Source organism: Enoplosus armatus, chromosome 22 (genome assembly GCF_043641665.1).
Source record: "Enoplosus armatus isolate fEnoArm2 chromosome 22, fEnoArm2.hap1, whole genome shotgun sequence".
Taxonomy (NCBI): Eukaryota; Metazoa; Chordata; class Actinopteri; order Centrarchiformes; family Enoplosidae; genus Enoplosus; species Enoplosus armatus.
The window spans coordinates 8,802,731-8,829,854 of record NC_092201.1 but is presented as its reverse complement, the minus strand read 5'-3'; the positions used below and the strand labels follow the sequence as shown (position 1 = coordinate 8,829,854).

At 41.7% G+C, this 27,124-nt stretch overlaps 5 non-coding genes across 5 annotated transcripts; 1 reads left to right on the top strand and 4 right to left on the bottom strand.

Moving 5' to 3' along the window:
• Positions 1-2,854: 2,854 nt before the first annotated feature.
• trnak-cuu (transfer RNA lysine (anticodon CUU)) lies at positions 2,855-2,927 on the bottom strand. Its single transcript has one exon. It is a non-coding gene; the product is annotated as a tRNA-Lys (tRNA).
• Positions 2,928-3,461: 534 nt separating this feature from the next.
• Positions 3,462-3,574, bottom strand: trnal-caa (transfer RNA leucine (anticodon CAA)). The gene is made up of 2 exons: positions 3,537-3,574; positions 3,462-3,507 (listed from the first exon to the last, which is right to left on the bottom strand). It is a non-coding gene; the product is annotated as a tRNA-Leu (tRNA).
• A 10,904-nt stretch (positions 3,575-14,478) lies between these two features.
• trnak-cuu (transfer RNA lysine (anticodon CUU)) lies at positions 14,479-14,551 on the top strand. Its single transcript has one exon. It is a non-coding gene; the product is annotated as a tRNA-Lys (tRNA).
• Positions 14,552-21,331: 6,780 nt separating this feature from the next.
• On the bottom strand, positions 21,332-21,444 carry trnal-caa (transfer RNA leucine (anticodon CAA)). The gene is made up of 2 exons: positions 21,407-21,444; positions 21,332-21,377 (listed from the first exon to the last, which is right to left on the bottom strand). It is a non-coding gene; the product is annotated as a tRNA-Leu (tRNA).
• Positions 21,445-22,316: 872 nt separating this feature from the next.
• On the bottom strand, positions 22,317-22,427 carry trnal-caa (transfer RNA leucine (anticodon CAA)). Its single transcript has 2 exons — positions 22,390-22,427; positions 22,317-22,362 (listed from the first exon to the last, which is right to left on the bottom strand). It is a non-coding gene; the product is annotated as a tRNA-Leu (tRNA).
• Between the last annotated feature and the right edge of the window lie 4,697 nt (positions 22,428-27,124).

Here is a 27,124-nt window from a genome sequence, read left to right as displayed (position 1 = left end):
CTCTTTCTGGCTTCTTTCTATCAGCCTCTCTTGCCTCTCTTCAGTCTTTCTTCTCTTTTTTAAGAATTTTCCTTTTTTCCTCCTTTCATTTATTATCTCAATCTAAATTTAGTGTTGTTTGATGCATCAAACATGCATCTCTGCTGTTCATCTTTGTCAGTTAGTGCTACAAACAAGACCTGAACATCTTTATAATTCAATTTATGTGTTGACAGAATTATTAATACTGATATTAGTATGCTAAATTGCACTTACAATAGTACATACAGTATAATTTGTATAAGACCTGTTTTTGTCTAATTATTACAACCTAGACAATCTAAAAAACAAGAACAAGGAAGAACGGATCATAAATTTCACATGAGTTTGGTCTCTAGCTCCCTTTCCCACATACCCCATATTCTGTAAATGCTTTCTTATGTTTTTTGTGTGCAGGCATCATACGGGAGCAGCAGCCAGCGACAGAGTAAATGTTCCATGTAAGACATTCTGGGAATTTGCCAGCTCAGGACCTTGTAGGATTTCTGTAAATCTTTCATCATGACTCTTGTGGGAACAAAAACGATAACATTCTTAACTACAGTACAACGTTTCTATTTTAGGTAGCCAGCAAGGTGACCCAATCACAAAGGGATAGAAAACCATATGGAAGGAACCCATCAGATATAAAGCAACGTGTCATCATCAGATGTTTGAACAACATGGCAGCCAGGTGGATAAACTTCAGTCACCAGATCTCAACCCAACTGAACATCTACGGGAGATTTTAGTCCGACATGTTCAACCACCACGATCATTAAAACATTAATTGAGAGAATATCTTTAGGGAGAATAATGTGCATCCCTCCAGTAGAGTTCCAGAGAAACTCTATGACTACAAGCATCGAAGCTGTTTAAACATTTTTCAATTTTCTCTTTATTATGGCTGAGGTCGCCATAAATGCAAATGTATGAAATGATCTGTGACTTATGAGATAATCCACACAATATATATTATTCACATATATTGTATGTTTACATATATTTGCATACAGGCTTTAATCATTTGAACCATATGCCAACATGTGTTCATCCAAAAAATGGTACTGCATGGTTATATGTATCTTATGACTTTAATGTTTAAATAGGAGAATAGAGACTTTAAGAAATGATATATGTAACTCTTTGATTTTCCGATGTAAGAACAGGAGAATTAGCTTTTGCCTTCTTTGGCAAAACTGCCAAAAAGATCATGTGAAACATTGATGAGAGAGAGAGAGAGAGAGAGAGAGAGAGAGAGAGAGAGAGGCCCTCAGTAATTTGGTATTTCCTTTTTAGACAAGGGGGGGAATGGCCAATGCCCTCGTTTTCAGTTTGAAGTGCACACACACACACACACACACACACACACACACACACACACACACACACACACACACAAACAGACACAGAGCTCCTTTAATGACCCTTACATCCGGCCTTAGGCACTGTGGCCTCTGAGAGAGAAGAGAGAGAGAGAGAAGAGAGCGAAAAAAAAGAAAAGCATAGATAAATAGATAGATAGATAATGCTCAGTATAGGATTATGTGGGAGTTGAGTTGTAAATTCAGACAGGTATGCACTGAGGGTCAGAGGTGAGGGTTCACAGCCCTGAGACACACACACACACTCACAAAGCTATGGGAGTTCAACGGGAGGTTAGACCTTCAGGCTCCACGGCTCAAAGACAGAGACAGAGAATTCATAAGCAGCTGATTCAGCCTGCCACTGACTGGCGTGATTACTGCTGCAGACGCAGAGAGAAGAGAAGAGGAAATCTTCAGGAACGCAGATTATTTCAAGAATAAGGGGAACAAAATGAAAAGAAAAAGGGTGTAAAATGTGGTAGTTTAGGGGAGAAGGATTTTGACTTGAAAGAAAAAGACAGACAGAATGTACTGAGTGAGTGATAATGACTCTTTTACAACTCAAGCAACAGCTGAAGATGTTACTGTGTCTCCAGACTGTCTCTCATGCAAACACACACAAACACACACACAGGGCCCCGACCTTGCTGATGGCAGCTGTTGACGTCACTCTGTGGCCCATCCAGAGCACACACACACACACACACACAGACACACACACACACACACACTAAACAGGATTTCACAGACAACACACAGAATAAATCCAGGCCAAAACCTAAAATGACCCTCTCATATAATCCATTAATTTGCCCTCAATTTGAAATAAATACCAAAACACTGATAATGAAACAGCACCTGATAACAAATTACAGTAACCAATGTTATAAGCACAAGATACTTTTACTGAATAACATTTCTTCCCTTTGGCCTTACGCTCAACCTTTGCCCGTGTGATTATCTGTTCATGTAAACCATGGTGGCGTTCTATAAATATCACTCTACAAAATACATTTTCTCAATACTGTACTTAGCTTAGTTAAATTATACATTAGCAGAGCCCATTGTCCTTATTTGTGATTTCTACCCTATTTCAAGATTACATTTGGCAGTTATTTCAATAATGCCCTCTTTTTCAGACTCATTCTGAAGTTTTTCAGTTATTTGCTCAAGACCACTAGAGGCTATGCTGGCTTTAGATTGTCTCTAAACATTAACCATCTCCCACACAGTTTGATAACAAAGTAAACTATGTCATTAGTAGAAGATGATGTTTTTTCACTGTATAATACTCCTCTCTTTGGCAGAAATGCACAGTTGCATAGCTTTTAGACACTGAGAGTCATGTGGGGCAGTCATTAATCTGCGCATGCATTAGTGGTCAGTTTAGGATGTAGCTGTGTAATTACTTGTAGACCACTTGAGAGTCTCAAACTTCCTCACCATTCTAATCTACCCTAAAATGCCATCGCCCAACGTGGGGCTCGAACCCACGACCCTGAGATTAAGAGTCTCATGCTCTACCGACTGAGCTAGCCGGGCTGTACATACATTATCTCGGACAACAAACTTTCGTTAGTGACTTGAGTCCTAAATGGGGGCATCATCAGCTCATTCAAAAGCTCCCGCTCATCCATTTCTTTGCAGTATAGTAGCAACACAACTGTTCAATGTTGTTATCATATGTTGTTTTACCATCAACTGTTGAAAACTGCTGCCACGGTGCATCTATATCCACCAAACATGCTTCTATGAATTTGAATACTAGTATTTTAAAAAGCTTCTCCTTTAAAAAAAACAAGGGAAGGCAGAGTGGAAAATCATCTTATGAAACGCTGTGGGCCTTTTAATAAAAGTGATTGCCTGCCACCTCCAATAATTTTGCATTTTGCTTCCAATAGAAGGAAACGCTGCATTTGTTTAATTGACGACACAGTGCTAATCAATGAACAACAGATGTTACCTGTGCAGCTTATTTCATGTCATATAGTTACTTGCGTTAATTAAGCCCTACAGGTTGTAGATATTCAAGGAGTTTTACACGTACAGTATTATCAAACCTGCAGGTAAAACTTGTGTCAGGAGTGGGATTTGAACCCACGCCTCCAATTGGAGACCAGAAATCCCATTGTGCTCAGGAAGGAGTCAATCCTTGAGTCTGGCGCCTTAGACCGCTCGGCCATCCTGACAACACAAACTTTGCATCCACCAAAGTCATGTTGTCCTTTAATAAAACTGAGGACAGTGAAGTAGAGTTATATTTGAATTTGGTTGCATTGAATACAACAGGTTAATCAATCTATCTATCTATCTATCTGTCTATCTGATAGAGGAATGGACTGATGGACTGGTGAACCCACAGATAGGTGAGGGATGGATGGATGGAGGATAGAGGAGGGGGTTTGACGTCTTTGATCCTCCCAGCAGAAATAATCAACAAAGCCCCGGAGCAGGCCAGCTAGACCTAAATATGTGTGTGCGTCTGTTTGGTGTGTGTGCGCCGTGGGGTTTTCTGGCTGCATGCCAAGACCAGCTCCCACCAGGAGAGAGATCAAAGACTCTCTCTCTCTATCTCTATCGACCTCTCTCGCTCATATTTCTCATACTCCTTCCTCCCCCTCCCTCCCTCTCTCTCTCTCTCTCTCTCTCCCCCTCTCTCTCTCTCTCTCTCTCTCTCTCTCTCTCTCTCTCTCTCTCTTGAAAACACTCGTTATTGCTTTTCTTGATTTCTTCGACATTCTCTCACTCTTTTTTTTGTACCTCGGGGCAGAGAGATGAGAACAGTTCCCTATGCAAAACAGTAAGGAAAAGAAAAACAGATGAAAAGAGCAAAGCAACGAAAAGAAGAGAAGGAAATTAGAAATAGCCGGTTGCACTGATGTTTGGAAACACACAGACAAAACTACTGACCTGTGCTTCAAAGCCCTCTTGGTTGCCAGGTTGTCATGGGAGCAATTGTTCTGGCAGGTGTGTGTGTGTGTGTGTGTTTCAGACTGTTCTTGTTTCCCTTTAAACCGGACAAATCTCATGACAACAGTTCATTTTCAGATGCACAGCTCAGACTGAATTAAAAACTGAACGTCTCGTATTTCAAATTAAAAGCTCCACTGTTATTGAATACATGTCTCTTGGAAAAAATGCATTCTCTTATCTCTGACATTTCAAAATAAAGCACGGTTGTAAATTCACAAATCAAATCTAAGCCATCCAATTCCTTTATCATTGGTTCACTGTCTGGTCAATTATGTCCTAATTGAGATAATGTTCCTTGTCTTTTGGCATAATGCTGTGTTCACAGTAGACCCTTTTATACAAAACATATACACACACGCACAAGTCACAGGTTGGTTTTCCAAAGGTCAGTGTGTACTGCTGCACTTTTAGGGGACGTGTCAGAGACATTAGAAAAACAAATTGACAAAACCGGATCAGTAGAGATAAGAAACATCCTGACTTAAAGAACCTAGTTTCGGTCAAGCTCCAAACACACTGGATCCTACATTTCCCATCATGCAGCTCAAACGTGTCTCTTTAGACCTTCCATTACTGGAAAATGCCCACGTCCTTCAAGCTCAACACCCCCAATTGTTCACACAGGCTATTTGTTATAAATGTATTCTCTCCCAGCCCAGGCCAAGATAACTCTGATGACATCCTCAGGGGATGTCAACTTTTTCAGACCTCAGAAAGTGAAACAAGTGTCTTCACAGGCTAATTTGTACTCGACCATGATGAGTGAACTGATCTTGATGTTGGAAATTGGTGGAATGCCCCTTTAATGCTCTCTAAATCCATGTTGAAGTACAACACTGTATCCCTAACATTGACAGGAGTAGAATACAATATCTACTTTAAACTCATATGGTGGCCATGAACTGCGACATCCCCGGTTCGAGTCTTTGTTACATGTCATTTCCCATCTCTCTCTCTTTCCCCCTCATCTCTCTGCTGCCTGCTGTCAAATCTATTGTAAAATGGTAAGTATGGCATGTTAATCAAGGACTAGATCATAAAAGCATGTGTTTACCTTTTCATACCAAAACCAACCAGTGTTACAACTATATTCGACCCTGGTTAGTAGCAGAGTCATGAAGTCAGGTTGGATAACGCACACTGACCCACTGAGATCAAGAAGTATAAATCGTTTTTAAAGCTAGATAGAAATGTCAGATTAATAATAATGAGACAGTGTAAGGCCTTTAAATATTTGATAAAAAATGTACCTTCACATTTCATACTTACAAGACAGCTGCTGCTACAAATTGCTTGATAAAACACACACAGAAAAAGACAGTATATATAATGATATAGCACCTATAATCATCTAACAACACCTTTCTGCTCATGACGCTCACAGTAAATCATCAGAAACGTTCTCGGGGATGTTGTTCGCTCTGCGTTGTTACTGATCTGGGAATTGAAGCTCATTTGCACTCTGTGTATGCCGTTCTGCATAACAACATCAGCTAAATGTCTAAAAATGTAAATGTAATTGTGGAGATAATGTTATTTTCCTATTGAGACTCAGAATGCAGCACTACATTTGTCATTAAACCAACTCACAGAGGCTCCTTCGCAAACAAGGACCAAACTCTCTCCGCCTGTATCTCTTTTGCCTCTATCCATCCTTTCATGCCAGCAGCTTGCTGATTGGTCATATTTTCTCTCTTTCTTTCTGTCATTCTTCATATGCAAATAGGCAACTTAATCCCACAATCCCAATCAGTTTCTGACCCCTTTCTCTGTCTGTCCTGCTTTTCCCCATCACTGTTCTCCTCTCTTGTCCCATATTTCCTCTTTAGCTCTATCATTCACCTCTCTTTTTCTCTGCATCCCCTTTTCTCTCATCATCATCTCCAGTCGCTCCCTCTTTCTCTCCACCATCCTTCCTTTCCCACCCTTCTTTTCCATCCCTCTCTGCACACACACTCTCTCTCTCTACCAGTAGTCATTCTACTTATAGCCTCGCCATAAATCAACCTGTCATTCTCCGTCATGCTCGCTGGATCTCACTGGGGCTCGTGACACACACACACACACACACACACACACACACAGCAAGGGTAGCAACGTGAGCCCACACATACACAAGCTAAAACACATGCAAATACACACAAACGCCGACAAATATAAAGACTCAAGCAGATCACACACACGCAAACAAATGCAAAAACACTCACTCACACACACACACACACACACACACACACACACACACAGTACAAGTGTATACACTGTACCATCCAAATACAATTTTTGGCTCTCGCGCACACACAGTCACACACACAAACTCTTCAAACTCAGACGATCTGAAGACACTCAAGATTGATTGAGTGGGAGGGTGAATGATTAAGGGAAACAGAGATGTAGGCAAAGATGACAGGAAGATGTCCACCTTTCTGTGTACCACACACACATGATGATGCACATGACATAATGCTTTGCACATTGCCTGTTGTGTTAGTGATTGTTAAGGTCTGGTTAGGCGGAGTGATACTATTAAGACAGCATGCTAAGAGTGGCCAGCATTACATTGGCAAATGCATTTCATCAGATTCAAATTTTTCAACAACAAATAAATTACTATATTGAACCTATTATGTGTTTGTGTAGGTTAAGAAAAGAGTAAGAAAAAAGTTGACGCTGACTTACAGCACATAATGGGACATTTTGAATTTTTTAATATTTAACCAAAGCTACAATATTTACCTAACCGTAACCAGCTGTTTCAGTAGCCTAAACCCAACAACCCCAGTCTCTGGTGTCCTGTTCTTTGTACGCCAAATCCTCCACTCTGACCTTTTTGTAAAATAAGGACGTCACACATCCTGGAACGTGATTCAGGCAGCAATTTGATACACTTCCACCAATTCCAGTTCCTCCACAGCACATTTGGCAAAGAAAATGAGCAGCATATAAATGTATTGTGTAAGAGATAAGGATGCTCTCTCCACATTTGCCTCTTTTCGCTGTTCACTTTTCTCTGCCTTCCTCTCCATCTCTTCTTCTTCAAGCTCTCTTCTGCATTCACTCCTCTATTCTTGTCTTTTTCTAGCCAGGACAACATCTCCTCTCGTCTTCCTCCTTCTTCCTCCTCCTCCTCATCGCCGAGCTCTCCATGACCAATGCAAGAGCCTCATAAAGACCCTTAGGAGTCAGAGGATTTCATGCGGCTTTGTGTGTGAGCATGTGTGTGTGTGTGTGTGAGTGAGTGGAAGACAGCACATGTGGCATGCAAGGTCACGTAATCCTGTGGCCTCCAGATACTGTTATTGACACACACACACACACACACACAGCGCTCTATGACCTGCACTGCCCTTGCATACACAGATTGTGCATGAACACACTCACATACACAGATGTCCTAGTACAACCCACAATGTCCTCAGTGTTATCAACAACACAAACAGTAAAACAGAAACTTTCTGGTTAAAAGGATTGGCCAGGTGATATTCTATATATATATATTTTTTTTATTTTTTATTGTCAACAAATTGTACACAAAAAAGACCAAAACCAAGAATAAATGAATCTTACTAACAAGCACTGCCTGTGTAGCCAGTCTGATATATCATTCCTCTGTGCCATAGAGCTCCATTGTTGTCCAAAAACTATGTAAAAACTCATCAGTGAGCCACACTGTTGCCCTGTGTGACACATTTCTTCACAACCATTTGTTCAGTGATTGGTCTGTTGTTGTGCCCATTTACGGCTGTTAGAGAGACAACTGACCAATCAGAGTTTAGGAATAAGGACGTCATCTTCCTACATAGCTACCTAGCTACACAAATAACTACAGACAAATGGCTGTGTGTTTGAGATCAGTGCAGCTGTACAAGTTGTTATAAGCCGACTTACAGAAATAGCAACTGTTACATCGACATATTTCTGATGATCTATGAGAAAAAATGCCACAAAACTCCCCCTAACAACCGGTCCCACAGCTTCCATGGCAACTGAAAATGACAGGTACATCACTTCCCGCCCCTTCCTGGAAAAGTAATTAGCTAACAAGAACAAAATGTAAGGCTGGATGACTCATTATCAGGCTAATATACATCGTAAATACTCACGAGTGCATCAAATGTACAGCAATAGTGTGAAGAAAATTGTCCAATATGCACAGTTCACTCCTGTTTAAGTAACGATTGCTAAAAACTACATCTTTAATTTGTTTTTTTATGTAATTGTGATGTATTTCTGCAGTAGGAGCCGATGGGCTTGAGGGTGAGGGCCACAGACGGGGCAGGGAAGTCAGAAAGTACTGAGACATGTACCATTAAACTTTAGGCTTTTCATGGGATTTGTTGACTAGACGACAATGCCAGCCTGATCCTTTAAAAAAACACGCAGTACAGAAGAAGAAAATGCCAGCACACACAGACAAAGACACAAATACACAGATATAGATTTCCAAGGTCGCATTTCAGGCATTCAGTATGTATCTTATACAAGTCCTCCTCTCTGTCTCTGCGCTCCACTGCTCTCCTCCTCCTCCTCCTCTGTATTCTTCTCTCCTCCTCCTTTTATCTCTCGCCGCTGTCTTTCACACACACACACACACACACACACACACACACACACACACACACACACACACACACACACACACACACACACACACACAATCTCTCCAGAGATGAGTCCATTGCTCTGACCTCTCTCTCTCTCCTGGGGGAGCTGGCTGTCTGCCCAGCTCTCTCTTTTTCTTCTCGCTGCCTCACACTTTCTCCTTTTGCTCTGTATCTCTCTTTCTATCGATCAATCTATTTTTCTAATCTCCTTTTGCCCCCCCTCCACCCCCCCTATCCTCTCCTCTGTTGCATGTCTCCCCTGCTTTTGCATCCTTGTATCTCTTCATCCTATTTCCACTGGATTCCTCACTTCTCCTCATCTTCCCTCTCTTTACCCCCTTCTCCTTCCCCCTCTTTTCCTCCTACCCCTCATGTCCTCCTCTTCTCCTTCCCTCCTTTCCTATGTCTTTCTAGGCTTCCAGGGAGTTGGCGCGGCTGAGGGGCTCTGCCTGGGGCTCCTCGCCCAGCTCATGCTGCCTCTCTCTGGGCACTGGGCCCACAGAGGGTGGGCAAGGCTGAGGGGAGAGCTGGAGGGGTCTATGTGTGTGTGTGTGTTTGTCTGTATCCAGTGATGGGGAAAGGGGTGGGGGGGGGGGGGGGGGGGGTAAGAAAGTGAAGAGAGAAGGAAGGGGAGAGATTGAAAGAAAATGAGAAGGGGGTTGTTGAGACAGAGAAAAAGAGAGACGCTGATAGAGAAAGAAGAAACAATAGAGAAGAACAGATTTCTGTTGAGTCACGCTTTGCTGGCTAGTATGTGTGTGGCTACAACAGCACTAGTGTGTGTGTGTGTGTGTGTGTGTGACACAAAGACAGGGTTCGTTTTTATTCTACCACAGTAAACTACGTAGCAATGTGCACACAAAAGGATAATTCTGGTTTATTACAACCTGGTTCTTGTGTTTGTAGCTTTGGCCATCATTTCTATTGGTTACCATAAGGGCTCTGAAACTAACCTTTATGAATGAAGCTGCTGTCAAGGTGACATCTAAAAGTGTCCAAAATCAGATGATCTTCAGTTAGATATCACAGACTAAGAAAACCAGAAAATATTCACATTTGAGAAGCTGGAACCAGTTGATTTAAAAAATGATGGAAAATCGATGATCAAAATAATTGCTGATCCATTTTCTGTTGATCAACTAATCGTTGACCCACTGTACTCTCCGAAGTAATTGGAGTGAATAGATAACCACATTATCTTAAGCACTTTATTAGGAGGTAAAACCAATATTAAAATGTCTGTAATAATCTCTCATTGCACAGGAAAACTATACCTGCACAACTACAGAAAGGACGGTAGGTAAAATTTGAACCATACAGAAACTGATGCTGACAGCACACACACACACACACACACACACACAGAGTGACCGAGAGAGCATCAGCACACCTGTACCCAGCTGCATGCAGAGAACAACAATTCCCCTGCTGGTCACTAATGGTGCAGCCCTGCTGGAGTGGAAGCAAATGGCCTGGACCCAACCATGCATAATGGGAAGGGTGGGAGGGAGTGTGGTGGTGGTCAGATGGAGGGAGAGAGAAAGTAAGATAAAGGAAGGGTGGAATTAATGTGAAATTAATTTGGTGGTTTATAAATGGAGAGAAAGGAAGAGAGACATGGGGGGAGAATTCACACCAGTGTTTAAAATGTCGCCTTTAACTGCTATCTCTTCATTTACCTCCTCATTCTCAAGTCCAAACTTTCTCTCCTTCAGTTTTCCTCTCTCTTCCTGTACTCCCTCTTACTTTCTCCATTTCTACCCCTCCATCTCCCCCATCTGTCATTCTGTCCTCTTCTCTCTCTCTCTCTCTCTCTCTCTCTCAAGTGTCCAGTACGTCACTGGTGACTTCAGTGATGTAGCGCCCTCTGTCTGTGTCCACTGTTACTGCAGCAGCACATTTTAAAACTTCAACCCTCCTGACCAAAGGAAATATAACATTTGAGTTAACCTCCAGTCTAGGAGAACAAAAAGCCATTTATCAAGATAAAACAGAGTTATAGCAACAATGGTTTCTGTCTTTCATTTATACAATTTGTCTGAAACTTTGCACATATATATATGTTATCTCAAGTTATGTAGATGCATAAATGTTAGGATTGATGTCAGTGGTGTCCTGGTAACCCACATAAGAGGGACCAAAGGTTTGGAATGGCATGGAAATAAAACTTTACTAAGATAACAACTAGTTTAGAGTTTACATTGCTTGAAATTGCGAATTCACTTCCACATTTACACAGAGAAGAAACCATTTGAAAATGCAATATTCCCTTGAGAGTTTATTCTTGACCTTGGAAAAACTCAAGGTCCATTTACTATGCCATTGTGTGCCACTGTTTTTTATAATCCTGCAACCTAAGATGAAAAAGTGTTTTTTTATTTATATATTAATTTCTCAATTAATGTATTTGAATGAACACACAAACAAACAAAGAGGTTGAATAGTAGAACTGTAATGATTTAGAGGAAAAACTGCGTCTTTTAAATGCAAATGTTTACAGTGAGAGTCTGAGGTCCACGAGGCCCTGCTGTCGCTGCTTGTATACAGTGCGTCCTTGCACCAATGCCAACAAGACAGATCCCTGTACATTTATTAAATGTAATGAATAACACAATTCTGATCTCTATTCAAGCAGCGTTCACATTTGACAGACGACGCAGCAGCACGGCAGCAGCAGACGCTGACGTGAAATATATGCTGCTGCATGCGTTAAAATATGCAGGATGAAAGTCAGGAGATACAGAAGTGTTTTTAACCCTTTTGTAACCAAAGATTAGCAGAGTGTGAGCAGAGTGTGAGAGCTTTTAGCCACAGTCTGATCGTAGCTGCTGATGCACTGGAGAGCAGTGTTGATTCAGCGTTCAGAGTTTGAATCCTGTACTCAAACACATTTTGTTTCTCTACCACCACCCTTCACTGATTCAAACATAACCAGACAGAGAGATCCAGCAGCTTTATGAAAAGGATGCTTGTTTGAGGCTCGGAGAGATGCCAAGTGCTCTCTGTTGCTGAGACAAAAACATGTCCACAGAACGCTGCTCTCCAGGAGAAAATTTTGTACAATGCCAATGTTTATTTATTTGTTATTCCAGCATAGCCAACCACCCAGAGATGTTATATTCCACACTGAAATAAAATAAGAACATTTTGACATTAAAGTCAATTTCCTCATATGATCTTCAGTATATTATTCAGTATATTAAGATGTTTAGGGACACTATATAGCCTGAAACAGTGACAGCTACGTCACCAGTGTTACCATGGCCTTGAAAAGCCAAATTCTGGATTTAAGGCTGGTGATGTTTGACAGCAACTATATACATTTAATTTGCTTTAATAAAGGTTATCATGATTTTATCAGCTCACAGTACAAGAGTGCAACTGAAGAATACATCTCTCGTCTTTCCACACTTAAAGAAAGACAATTTCTTCATTTCCAGATTGTGCAATAGTTTCGATCCACAACTTCTTTAATTAACTGCAGTCAATGCTCTCTGTGGATGTTCAGCGGACAGTATGAAGTAGCTCAGCATCATAAAACCACAAGGAAACAGGACAGACAAAGGTGAAACTGCAACAGCCTCCTCGTTATCCAAAAAGCTAATTTGGCAAAGAGTCAGTGTTCTCTTTTAACGCAATGCAGTGCTCTGGTCCTGTCGGTCCAGTCTACAGTCGGCTACAGTCAGCACACTTATTAATAAATCATTTTAGCCAATCAGTGATGGATGTGTTTTGAAGAACAAAAAAATGTGCGTGTGCGTGAATCAATGTTGTCTGCCTCTACCTCTTTCTTTTTTTTTCTCCAGACAACTGACTAATGTTTTGTCAATTCATCTTCTGCACACACACACACACACACACACACCTACACAAGATATGGGATAGATAAAGGAGAGAGGATGGTCAGAGGAGAGAAATTGGAAGAAAAAAAGAAAAGAGAGAGAAAGTAGAGATGAGAGAAAGACAAAGCGAGGAAGAGACAAATAGAGGATTGACAACAGAATGATTGAAAAAAAAAATCTAAGAGCAAGAGCTAGGGAGGATAGAAGAGTGGCTTGCTTGCAATCAGAAACAAGATAGTGGGAATAGATTTAATTTGATGCTCTCTCTCCTTCTTCCCCTTTTGTGTGTGTGTGTGTGTGTGTGTGCTGACAGATTCGGTATTGCTTCAGTTCGGAGATTGGCTACAGAAAAACACACTCAGTAATTATCTAGAAAGAGCACCTGGGCACTGGGAATCTCATTATATTATAACCACCCCTCCAACACACACACCCACACGGCAGAGGAAAAGGCAGAAGGAGGAATCAGACAAAAAAAAAGGACGACGGTTGAAGGAAGAAGAGAAACAAAAGCTGGGAAGAAAAATCACAAGAATCCAAAAACAGCGATGAGAACAGAGAGTGAGAAGCCTTTCTAGTTGCTAATGTGTTTGGATGAAACTCACTGTGGTAGGCATTTGTGGATCATAGGCAGACATTATATTATATGTGGTATGACTCAAACAATCAAAGTCAGGGATTGTAAAAGAATAATTTGCTGTATCTCTATCTGGCTTTCTTTATTGCATGCTGTTTATTTCAAAGGTGTTTATTTATAAAATTGGTGCTGTAAAGAGGACAGGCAGCAGCAGTGACTGCAAAGTGATCAAAAACCATGAGGCGTAAAAGACAGAGACACAGATATGAAGTGATATATTACCCAGTATTTCAACTGAATTTACTGGATTTGTTTCTCCTCTATTTCCTTTGATCTGTTGTAGTAGCCAATGATGACCAGTAAGAGGCAGCGTTTCCTCTCATCTGACTGACCAAAAATGTTCTCCATCGCTCTTTTATTGCCTTCACTCTTTCTTTCTGTCTGGAGTTCTACTTTCTTCTCCCCTTTTTTCACCCTCGTCCCTATAAATCCTCTGTGCACGCACACACACACACACACACACACACACACACACACACACACACACTGCTTACTGTCACCTGTTTTTGCCAAACTGTGTTGCCTTTGCTATGAACATGCTCACCCTGCTCAAATGTGTGGGTCAGCGGGCATACAGATGTGTGTGTGTGTGTGTGTGTGTATAGAGGACCACCCTGCTGATTTGAACTGCTTCATTCATTGCTGTGTTATGACTGGCCGACAGTGACAGGGTGAAATTATTTACAATGGGTCAACACAGCGGGAGGGCCCAGGACACACAGTTAACGCCCAAACCCTGTCAGGCCATCTAAGGTCATGTGGCAGGAAGTAGTTAACTGTAAAAACATATTATTCTATCACCTTTATGATACATCAGAGATCTGATGTTCAAACCAAACCACAGTTATGGATACAAAACCCAGGATATTAAAGCACTGATACTGGAGAAGTTAGTTTTCTGTGTCAACACAGCTCACTTGAAGCTGAGGGTTGGGTCTCTTCCCACGTACACCATGACAATGTTTTTTCAGGGTGATTCAGACGTTTGGATGAGTTGATGAGTGGTTTCAATATCATCAATTTTCAATTCAAACATAGCCCGGCTAGCTCAGTCGGTAGAGCATGAGACTCTTAATCTCAGGGTCGTGGGTTCGAGCCCCACGTTGGGCGGTGGAGTTTTAGGGTTGATCAAAAGAGTGATGTTGTTACAGAGCCACTACACAGCAACTGCCAGGCTAGACAAGAAACAGCAGTGTCATCCTAGCTCCACATCGGTGATGCGGTGATTCTGATATGGTCTCTTCCAAAGCATCCAGGTTTAGATCAAAGACGTCGTTATTTTGATGTTGTTGCTGGAGCTGAATGAATGGTCTCAGTCCCCGACCAATTTTTTTTTATCAAAAAAGGCCCGGCTAGCTTAATCTCAGGGTCGTGGGTTCGAGCGCTGGTGTTTTTGAGAGGGTGAATAAGGACAAGAGTAGAGGTAAGGGTACTAAAGCGTCCTTGAGGTTCAAGAGTGTTTGTCTGCAACTGAACCTAATAACTAAAAATAAATTTCTTATTAACTTTCTGACATCAGCAGAGTGCTATAGTCTCAGTATCAGTATCCCAACCCAGCTTGCAGACTAATATCACTACAACACATAATCCTGCACAAACATGGACATAACATTTGGTGCAACAGCGGTTTTACGTATGACAAGGGAACAATACAGTAAACATTGCTCCTGTCATTCTTGCAGTACATGCCCATAAACTGAACTGAATGTTCACTTCTTGCTGTATTACCTTGAAATATGCACAACTGAATCTCACTTAAAACATTGAGCCTGATATCTGTTAAAGTCAGAACAGGAACACTGGAGAGAAACAAAAAGGACTCGCCCCACTATGTAGTGATATATCTTATAATCATTGACTGATTGTGAAATCATTCATAATACATTCGTGCTAACAATGCAAAGTGAAATTTACTGAACTGAAAGAGATCGACAGAGAGTAAACGATGTAAAGGGAGAACAGTGACGTAAAAAAGATAGAGAGAAAGAGACAGATGGGAAGAGTGAAGAAAAAGAGTGATGAAAACGGAGAAAGTCAGAAAGAGACACAGAGTTAAAAGCAGAGGAGAATAGGCTTACTGTTGTGAGCACATGTTGAATAAGATTCTTGTCCCCATCTGTTTGGGTTTGTGTTCTTATGGCCTACAGTGTGTTTATCTGTGTGTGTGCGAGTGAGCGAGTAACACAGCTTTCCAACCCGATGCAGGTGTGCTGTTGATAGTTTTATCAGCGCTCGATCAGGGTTACTGAGAGGAGAGGAAAGGGTAGAGGAGTGGAGGAGGGTAGCAAGAGGGAGAACATTTTAATCTCAGGGTCGTGGATTCGAGCCCCATGCTGGTGTTCTTGAGAGGTCACATACTAGGATGTAATTCAAATTTCTGTACTCCTTGAGCAAAAAGAGTGTCTATAACTTAAGATTCCTCTTATCTGATGAACAAAGTGTAACAACAGTTCACAAATAATTCAAAGGGCTCTCACACACCAGTGTCTGTGGCCACAACTGCCTTGTACACACACAAAAAGTCACACAGTATATTTACCATATAAATAGTTTATTAAGTACACTTAGTTAAAACTACTTTCTGATATAAAAGAGATGGACAAACTATTTGAAACACTTTCCATATGACTCAATGCAATTCAACAGCACAACTAAGAAAAGCCTCCATAAGGTTAAACCTACACTTCTCTAGAAAAAGCAAACAATCAATCTCTAGAACTGATTCAACCTTTGGAAGGCTGAATTAGTTGGAGCTAAATGTACCTAATAAAGTGGTAACTGGTATATTCAGACAACCAGGCCCCACTTCCTTTGACACAACTATGGCCACAGGCACGGCCAGATAATGATATAGAAAATGTAGAAAATGAAAAACTAATATGTTTGAAATTGAATTCTACTGCTCTTTATAATATATAAATAACTATATAGTTGTGCAAAATGCTCTTAAAAATCAGTCGTAAAATTGTACATCTCGCAATATCATCATGCTTGTTGAAGGCAATTTCTTGTTGACATTATCGGGTTGGAATCCTGGATTTTATGTAAATAGTCCGTGGTCAGGGGAGGCTCTTTCCTTTTGCCTTTGACACACCAGTGTTCAGTAATTCAGGCTCCTCTGGTCTGACGCTGTGTGTCTTGCGGCCGTTTGGTCTGTGACTGTCCCCTTGACCAGCCTGCCGGATTTATAAAACGGTTTCAGGCCCTATAAAGTGGCCAATAAATCACTTTTACTATTAGTGTAGGACCCTGCTAGCATACAGCTGGTGACCACTGACCATACAAACACGGGCTGGCATGCTGACACACATGCACAAACACACCGACGAGCAGGGACAGTCACATACTTCCTAGTCAGACACATTTTGAAGGATGCTGGAGTCAGGACCTCTGCCAAACTCTAACCCCATGTCACCCCACCCTGCCGCCCCGGTGACATCACTGCATAGCCTGGAACCACCGGCCCAGAGAGCCCTAAAACATGCACAAATACACACACACACACACACACACACATGCAGGCGTCGAGAATGCAGAAAGCACAGACACCACAGCGAATACCACAGGGTCACATTTTGAGTGCACACATGCATGTAGAAATGGATACACACACACAGCACTTGACCATAATGACTACTGCATGGCCGCACTGCATTGTCAACACACACACACACACAAGTGGAGCAGCTTAAGTGCAGGCTGCTGCCTCTGAGTCGAGTCGTAAACTTGTATTACAGTATGTTTTCAAGTGGCTGAAACATTTTAGTGAACATTAAGAAGGACAATCAAGAAACCAAAGTATTTAGCCATTCAGTATTGTTATTGTGGAGTCATGGGCAGCCCAGGTGTGGTGTGTAACACTAAGGCTGCAAATGAAGCTAATTGTTTTCTTGATTAATTAATTAATTGTTTGGTCTATAAAATGCCAGAATCTTTAAAAAAAAAAAAAAACATCAAAAGTTCACTAAGCTGAGGATGGTGCTTTCAAACAGTCACAGATTTTAAATGATATAAATCAGAGAAAAGCAGCAAATCTTCACACTGGAGAAGCTGGAACCAGTGAATGTTATGAATGAGTCTTTGCTTAAAAATGGACTTAAAACAATAAATCTATTATCAAACTAGTTGCCAATTAATCTTCTGCCCATAGATCTGCCCCACTTCAGCTCCATCTAAAAAGTCAGATCAGATCATCAGAATAATACCAGAGATGTTCAACTAAAACTTGCAGCTTCACCTTAAATAAAAAGTTTACACAGTTCTTTCTCTGCCAAGTCAGCACTATCATGCTACAGACCAAACAACAGCACACACACACACACACCAGGAGTGGAGGGGTTAAGCCAGTCGCTGTCATACACCAGCCCGGAGAGGAATTCCCAGGATTCAAGTCAACCAATCAGGGAACAGCGTTCAAAATACAGGCTCTTCAACTGGAGAGCTGGAGAGGCCATCCTCTTCACATGGACCACCGTCTGCATGTGTGAGTCCAAGTTAGTCATTAGTGCTCCCAGTGGGCTAAAATACACACTCACGTAACACATCTAGTGTTAAAGACCCCCCCAGACACTTGAAATGCACACATACATTTACACACTAATGCTGTGTCTCAGTTTTCATGCTGATTTTTCACTTAAGAATTTGCGAAAAATCCTTAAATGCATACTTAACGGTCACTTTCAGAGTGTTGTGAAATGAGGGAATATTCCCTTATGTCTGAATGTATGGGACACACACACTCAGACTTTACAATACACTCTTGAATGACCTTGAGGATCCATTGATGCTTGCAGACATCCCATCTTCTCAAATATCCAACGTGGAGACACACACACACACACACACACACACACACACACACACACACACACACACTTACTCCCCTTCCCTAATTACCGAGTCCCGAGGGACGAGACACTCAAGCAGCACTTCAGTGGTTGGTTAAAGAAAAGGTCTTTCTCACCAGTTAGAGGGCAGACAGACAGACAGACAGACAGACAAGAAAACAACAAGAAAATGTTTGACAATGAGGTTTACTAATAAAGCTATTTCATCATTAGAAACAAATCATACATTTTTCCATGTATAACGACTTTTCAAACAGCAACGTAGGCAGCCATGAGCCAAAGGCATTCTTAGGTTCATCTAATGGCTTCTGAAAGAGCAATACAAGCCTCAAGACCATTTAATCCTCCAGCTAAAAAGTGAAAATGTGAAAATGGTTTGAGTCGCAAGGTTTTAATGCAACACTGAACATCAAATCCAACAGGATACAGGGGTGACAGAAAGTAAAGAAGTACCAGAAAAGCGAACAAAAGGCAGAAAAGAAAGAGAACAGAGAGAAAAATAATGTCATGCCTGAAAGAGGGAGGGAAGAGAAAGAACAGAAGTTGACTTGGTAGACAGGGAGGGAGGAGGAAGAGAGATTATCTCTCTCTAATGGCTAACTTGTTGACAGCAACACTTTTCACCACCTCTATCTACACATCTAACATTACTATCTACCCTCCACACACACACACACACACACTTCCTCTCCTCTTGCAGGGTTTATCAGCCCGGCTGTCAGTCGGCTCCACAGTTCAGGTGGGTTTCAGACTCTAAAACCATGAAAAGTGCAAAAGCGAACCGGAGACGTCACCGCCAGAAACGACCTCAGCTCTCAATCTGCTCTCACATGAAACTCACTTTTCTTTGCTACGTCTGCCCTTTACAAACAAGAAAATGTGCTTGTCAAATGTTCTTTTATTGTGTTTGCATTGTCTATGAGGTCTACGCTTACTTTTTAAAGCCTGTGTTACTATCTTTTCCTGCTGCAACTGGGCTGAATTGTGAATTTCCTCTTTACAGATGTGTTTGGCTCTACTGAGAAAGACACGTCCATCTCAATGACACTGAACAGAGTTTTAAGGTCTCCAAGTTCTGAGCTCTCGAACGTTAACAAAAAGGTTTAAATGTTTAGCTCAGACTCAATTTCTAAAGCTTAATTAGATCTTAAGATCTTCAGAGTGTTTGTGTGCGTGAGAGAAACTGGGGTCAAAGGTCGTCATAAAGCCTCAATAGGTGTACTGAACTGTGGATGTCGCTTTGCCAAACAGGACAACACACACACACACACACACACACACACACACACACAAACTCCTACTTAAAATAACCCACTGATCGTCAACAACATACACTGCATACATACATTTTTTGTCTTAACTGCTGCTTTATTTGAACACATTTGCATGATGGTATTTGCAGAGCATTCAGACACACACCCTGTCAATAAATGAAATCCTTTGTAGCCCTTAGATTAAACTGACAACACTGAAGTTGAGAGTGAACTTGCTCTGGAGTCCTCCCAGAGTTGCAGTCAGACTCGTGTCAGTGTGCAGTCAGATGCCATGCAGCCTCAGATGAAGGCAGAGCGACTTCTCTGTACTGAGAGAAACATTTGTGCAACATTTCGACCAAAAATAGTCCTGGTCTCCACCGCAAAGCGAGAGGGCTGCCTTCATTTAGGCCGATGGGGTTGGCAGATCTCACACACACACACACACACACACACACACGCGCGCGCGCGCTGCATTTCACCACTGTCATATGGGAGCCAAAGTCATGAAATGAGCCCATTCTGTAAGTAGACTGTGACAACGGAAACATTGTGGGGACAAAACGTCTACAAGTTCAAATGGAGCAAAGTCCAAAACCCAGTGGACCAAGTTTAAACCAACTCTTTCACATTGACTTCAGATGTGTGTGTCCTGCTCAGAGCGCGCAAAGGGGAACCCACAGCAGTGTGTGTTCAAGTTCAAATCTATGTGTTTAAATCCAACAACTTCTGCAAACTTACTGAACTTATTCCAACTGTCAGGACAAAGATGATGGCGTCAAAAACCTGACAGAAAATATTACATACAGATATAACAGCAAATACAAACTATCAGGAGGTTGGAATAAATGAGTATATCACAGACAAATCCCCATTACAGACGACTATACTGTATTTAATCGACCTTCTTGTACTTTGTGGTTTCCCTTTGAAAACTTCTCTTTTATAAAACTGATTTAAAAAGTGAATGTAGTTCTTACCTGGTCCGCTGTGCTCGAAGACAGTTGTTGCTCAGCTCTCCAAGAAAAAGTTTCTCCTCTTTCCACCTCAAGTCCGAAAAGTGTGATTGTGTGCCCGGCTGGGAGACCACAGACAGATCGGTGTTTTTTATTGAAAGGGGAAACCCTTCAGGCAGATCGCACTGCAGCCCGCTGCACAGCGCTCACTGTGTGACACAGACACAAACTCTCCCCCGAAGTGTCACTTTTTGGACACATGAAAGGTTCCGTTCGCTGCTCGATCACCTTCACAGAGAAATAACGCAAAAAAAAGTCGATTAATGGGTGTACAGAAGTGTCACGCAGCCTCCGGCGATCCGTGGACCTGTCAGGACCCAAACTCTCCCAACTTGTCATGTAGGACCGTAGACACGAAGTGACAAGCGCTCCTCCTCGGTGTGTACGGCTGTGTGCGCGGTGTCCTCAGCAACAGGTGTCAGAAATAAAGTGATATTTCTTCACGGCCATCACAAGTTTCCAAACGCTCTCCAACTAATTACGCACGCAGGGAAAGGGGAAGAGGAGGAGGAGGAGGAGGAGGGAGGGTGAGCTCCGAAGATTTTACGAGTCGAGAAACACGAGCGAGAAGTTTGAGCAGCTGAGACAAAGAGAGAGAGAGAGAGAGAGCAGAAGTTCACTCTGTTTGTGTGACGACTCTCTGCTCTGATGTGGAGACCAGCCCACCGGCGGAGAGAGAGAGTTGGTTTACACAGAAACAGAGGGGATCGGAGAGGAGAGGTGTGTCTCTCGAGGGATGAAACATTAGGGGGGGGGGGGGGGGGTGTAAAAGTCTGTCAGGAGTGGGATTTGAACCCACGCCTCCATTTGGAGACCAGAAGTCCCGTTAAACCCAGGAAGGATTCACACCTTGAGTCTGGCGCCTTAGACCGCTCGGCCATCCTGACCTCAGAGGCAACTCTTCTCTGTTTAAAACAATGAGAGCAGATATTTCAGTTAGCTGAAGAATGGACTCAACCTTTTCACACTAATGCAAAATCAGAGAGTAAAACAAGCATTTCTCAGTTTGAACATATTATACTCAGCCTTTAGGGTTCTAACTATATCTGGAGTTACGAAATAAAACAGATAACAGTAAACACAAGTCTCACACAAATCTCTGTCTGTCTCTGAACGCACATAGAAGAGGCTTCTTTAGCTGATTCATTGTTGTGCATTTACACTTGTGTCTGTAATTAAGACTTTTTTTCCCCCATTATGTGTCTCGGCCATCCTGTCAAGTGACAAAGGTACATTCGCCAAAGTCAGTCTGGACCTCCTCCCTGAACACACACATAACAACAACTCATGACCCAGAGAGTGAAACGGGCATCTGTCTAGATGGACCGCTAAACTATCTCTTTGTCTCCGCTCGGCCATCCTGACAAGCGAGAGGAAAAGAAAAAAGAACAGGTCATGCTAATTTGTCCTACCTTGTCTTAAAAGCACCTTTGTGAATTTGGCTCCAAGTCGAGTGTCTTTGCAAACTATTGTTAATAAATGTGAGTTCCCTTTGCTGCATAAAATCATTTTGCACCAGTGGTGGCAGATTCAAAATACTCTGTAGACCAACTTTGCCGCTTCAACGAGTTAAAGTTGTTGTAATGCCAAACATCTGCTAACTGACAATCAGCTTAATATGTCCCTCCTGAGCAGCTGATCGTAGTCACTTGTGTAGTCAGTGATCATGTTCAGACTACTGCGTGCAAATAATGAAGGAGAAACTTGTTTTACATCTATTTTATCAATCAGCACGAATGAGACTTGTATATAAAGTTTGTGTCAGAAGTGGGATTTGAACCCACGCCTCCATTCGGAGACCAGAAGTCCCTTAACTCAGGAAGGAGTCAATCCTTGAGTCTGGCGCCTTAGACCGCTCGGCCATCCTGACAACTGGGGGCAAAGTCAATCTGGACTTCTCACATGTTGAATTATAACATGAACCAGACTCGTATCTATCCCTATCATCGTGTTGGGACATGGCCACTCGGGAGAAATGTCCTCTGAAGGCAATAAAAGTCACGGGAATGGACAGACGGAGGGGTAACAGACGATAAGGAAAATGTCCTCAGTGTTGGTGGATGTTTGGACTGCCAGTGGCTAACAGCTTATTTTAGCAGCTCCACTCCTCTCACATTGTTTTTATTTCCTCTCAAAAGTTTTTCCTACTGCTCACTGCCTCCTTCTGTCCCTTCCATCTTGCCAGTTCTCTCCATCTACTCCTCCCTCCCCCGTCTCTCCATTCATCCCACCGAGAGCTCAGTAATTAATTGACCTTACAAACCATTTATTAGGGAAAAATGTATAAAATCTGTAATCCAAAAAGTAAACACCAACAAGTTTATGCCTTTAAACCACAACAGAAATCATTAATTATCAAGCTTGAAAACATGTAATATGGACGGCATGTGTGCTTTAAGTTGAGCTGCTGTTTGTTTTGGTCTCAGCCCCCCCCCCCCCCCCCCCCCCCCCCCCCTCTGTTTTCTCTTTCTCTCCATCACCCTCTCCTTCTTTTTCTTCTCAGTCATGTGTGATGTGATGTGTGATGATTGAAACCACATCTCCCCAAAGCCAACGCAAGCCCTCCCCACTTCCTCTGCAGTCACTCAATTTTTATTCCTCCTCCTGGTCCCTCATGTCTCAGTCCTCCACTATATATATATTATATATACAGCATACATGGGAAGACAGGCTACACTGTAAGTAGATACACTTTTAACTGCACACATGTTGAAACGCTATCTCAAGGACATCTGTGTTTTTTGTGTTGTGAACCACCAATATCAGCAGGATCTTATCAACACTCAATCTCTGCAAAGGGTGTGGTATGTGTGTGTGTGTGTGTGTGTGTGTGTGTGTGAGAGAGAGAGAGAGAGAGAGAGAGAAACATATAAAAACATAAAAATCATTGCAATTCCAAAACACAACATACAGTATATAATAATGGATCAAACTGTAACCTACAGGGGGTTTGGACTGCATCAGGTTTAGCCTCAAGTTGTCACTTACAGAAAAGTATTAGTATTGTAACTTTGAGGTGTGGAGTTGTCAGTCCCCTCCCGTCTGGCACTCCCAGCAGGATAAAACGAACACAAGTGTCCAGGTCTAAACATACTAAGAGTATACAGTTAGTATTCATTTTCACTGTTTTTGCAGCTACTCTTTCCATTTTGTCTTTAAATATATTCATTGCTTAACATGTTAAACGTGTAGAGCACTGATCCTTGTTGACAGCACAGGCATAGCTATATGTTGTAGCCTCTTTCATAGCTTATTATATGCAAACAGACTGTCGATTAAACTTCACAAACAAAACAACAGATTTAATATATATATGTTTTTTGTTTTGTTTTCTGCAGTGTTCCTAGGGATGCGTCATTACCGTGCACAATTTGTCTTACAGTAATGTTTTCCATCGCCTCCATTTCCTCTGTATGACACACTGTGGGACAACAGTGTCCGTCAACAGTACACTCAAAAATCTGGGTGATTCAGTCTTATGTCTAAGGCTATGTCCTTGTTTGACACATATCTTTGGTGTTTAAATATGTAATAGTTTTCATTCTTCTTGTTCTGAAACTCTTCGGTACACAGCTAAAAGAAACTCGGAGCTCTATGAGTTACAGCAGAGACACGAAGATGAACAGATGCCTGGTGCTCGGTGGGTTGCGCCTCCACTCTTTTCCTATCTAGCTCTCCCTCCCTCGTTCTCTTTCTCCATCACATAAATCAGGGAGTCATACATGCGTATCTCTTCCTCCTCCTCTTTCTCGCTCTGTCCATCCCTCCTGTCTCCCTCCACTGGCTTTTATTAGGACAGTAGATGGAGAAAGCAGAACCGACTCCTCTACACAAAACCCAGGTACACGTGCAAAGCGTTGCCATGTGTGAAGGTAAACACCAGCACATGTGCCACATTTACAGACTGTCAAGCAGTCGCTTCTCGGCGTGTCTGATGTGTTTTATAGTGTGAAAAAAACAGAACGACGCTAATAGCCCGATGATGTTTTGAAAAATTCTTCACAGGCGAAGTCAAAGGTTGGGGCAGGGTCGAGGTTCAAGGTCAGTCGAGCTGGGTGGGTCTGTTAAACCAGGTTTTCTAGTTGAATGAGTCTAATAGCGCATTACACTGAGCTGTTGCCATATGCAAGATGGAAACATTAAGGAGTGTGTGTGTGTGTGTGTGTCAGGCACTTTCTACAGTCTCTTTCCTGCAGCAGATAAGTAGAAATGACCCTTATAGCACACAGACACAAACTCAAATCTTTCCCTGTCGTCATTGGTACCTACCGTATTTAGTACCAAAACATTGTTTAAAGTTACTAAACAGGTCAAGTTGAAAACTACTGGCTATGGGAAACTGTGCATTTTTGGATGTGTTGTTGGACATTTCAGACAATAGTTATGGTGTGGCTGGACTGTGGAATTGGAACAGGATGAGGCCTGGGGTATGGAATAATGTCATTATTGTGGGCGGATAGGAAAATAAACCACTAGTGACAAGATAAGAAGCACAGTTCAGTCTGCCTGTGAAAGAGGGAGAGAACGAAAGGACAGGAAGGGAAGGAAACGAAACTAAAGGAAAGCTATTTTATTTTTTTATCTCTATCATTTGTACTCAGTCGTCTACAAAAAGACAAACACTCACCACTGTGTGAAGGTGTGTGTGAGTGAGGATTAACTGGAGGGGTCACCAGATGATAAAATAGTGTAATTTCTTTCTTCTTGTGAGATGCTGTATACGACCTATAAAACACCTTCAAAAGAAACAACGTGAGAAAGAACATCCCAATCTGTATTGTAGAGTTTACGGTAGTGTGGCCGAGCGGTCTAAGGCGCTGGATTTAGGCTCCAGTCTCTTCGGAGGCGTGAATCCGAATCCCACTGCTGCCATCACCTTGTTTCATTTCCCCCCAGGGATCAATAAAGAATTTCTGATTCTGATTAAAAAGGTTTGGAACAACTCTCACATGTCATATATCTGATAGATTAGAGAAATGACTGACGGGATCCTTTCACAATAAAGATAAATCCATATTTTATTCCATTCTCTCATTACAATTTTCAATCCACAGCAAAGTCACGGTGAGTCACGGTCATCACCATTCCCAAAAGACCAAACATTATCAGTATAAAACAGACGACAAAATACTGGATTTACGACACGAGCTCATATCTGACGGAGTTTCATTCCAAAATAAAAACAATTTGTCAAATGTTACACAGATTCTTCATGATCATTAAAGTTCATTTAAAACTGGTAACATCTGAGGAACAAATGCACTGAACATCTCCTCAAAAAACAGTAATGTTTTGGGATGAAACTCCTCATTTACACCCATGTGGCTTGGAGCTTCTTTAATACACAGCTTAGGTGCTGGAAATGAAACCTTATGATGGTGTAAAATCAGACGTGAGTGTGCAGTGTAAATCCCCATCTTTAGGCTTTGTGTCCACCGGGTTATTTCTTTCCAGGGAGCAGCGCTAAACAGTTGCATGTGGCCAGTCACGGATTCAGCACTCACTACAGTATAAGACTAAAAAAAAACCTGTTAGAGGAGCTTTTGATTGAAATTGAAACAATTTGAACCTCTAGTGCTCGGTGCTGTAAGCGTTTACATCATGCTAAGGCTGCCAGCGCTGTGGGAAACATGCATCAGAGTGTTATTTCCACTGTAAACAACAAGAACAAGAAACTGATTCTGAGGAAATGTTCCCGGTGGACACAGAACTTCATGTAGGTGCAATATACGTTCCCCGATAACAGTCTCCTGCTTATGGAACAAATCTGTGGTTACTTGCAAATCACAACAAAAAAAAAAAGATTTTGAGACATTATGTAACATACCAACCAATACATGACAATATTTTCAATTAAACAAGATTAGTGTTTTATATATATTACCAAAGGCAAAAAAATATATAGCAATTATCTTATATTCCCTCCCTCCCAAGAAAGAAATAACAAAAACAAAAGATGAAGGAGAATTAATAAATTCAGATTCCTCCACGTTAACACTAAAGGGATTGTCATAAAAGGGTAAGTGAGAGATTATCTGAACTCAAGCTAATTTCAGCATAACTGAAGAAAGCATGTTTTTCTCAGGTTAAAAACAAACACATAACATCTACACTGGTGTGTTTTAATAAAGGGAGTATTGCGAGATTTATTGTAGTTTGTGCCTTTTATCAATAATGGAGAAAAAAAATAGATGAAAGTGTCATGTTGCCCTGACGAAAGCAGTGTTTCTGTCAATTAAACTTCTCTCTATACAATTTACACAACTATGTCCACATCACTACTGAAAGAAACTGCAAGTTTCATCAGATGTCTGACAAAAAAAATTGGAAAGAAATAGAAAATAGAGGTTAAAAAGATAGCAGCAAATGATGTAAAGAATCAAAGGCAGCTGAAATAAACACACTTTTGTATCTGAACCAATCAAATAACAATGTGGTAACAGCGTGTAACTCTGGCATCAGGAACAACCTGGCAAGCTCAGCTCACTTTCACCCTTTTTATACAGTCTGAGAATATTTTCCCCCATAAAATACATCAAGTCACGATTACAAGTCCAACTGCTGATT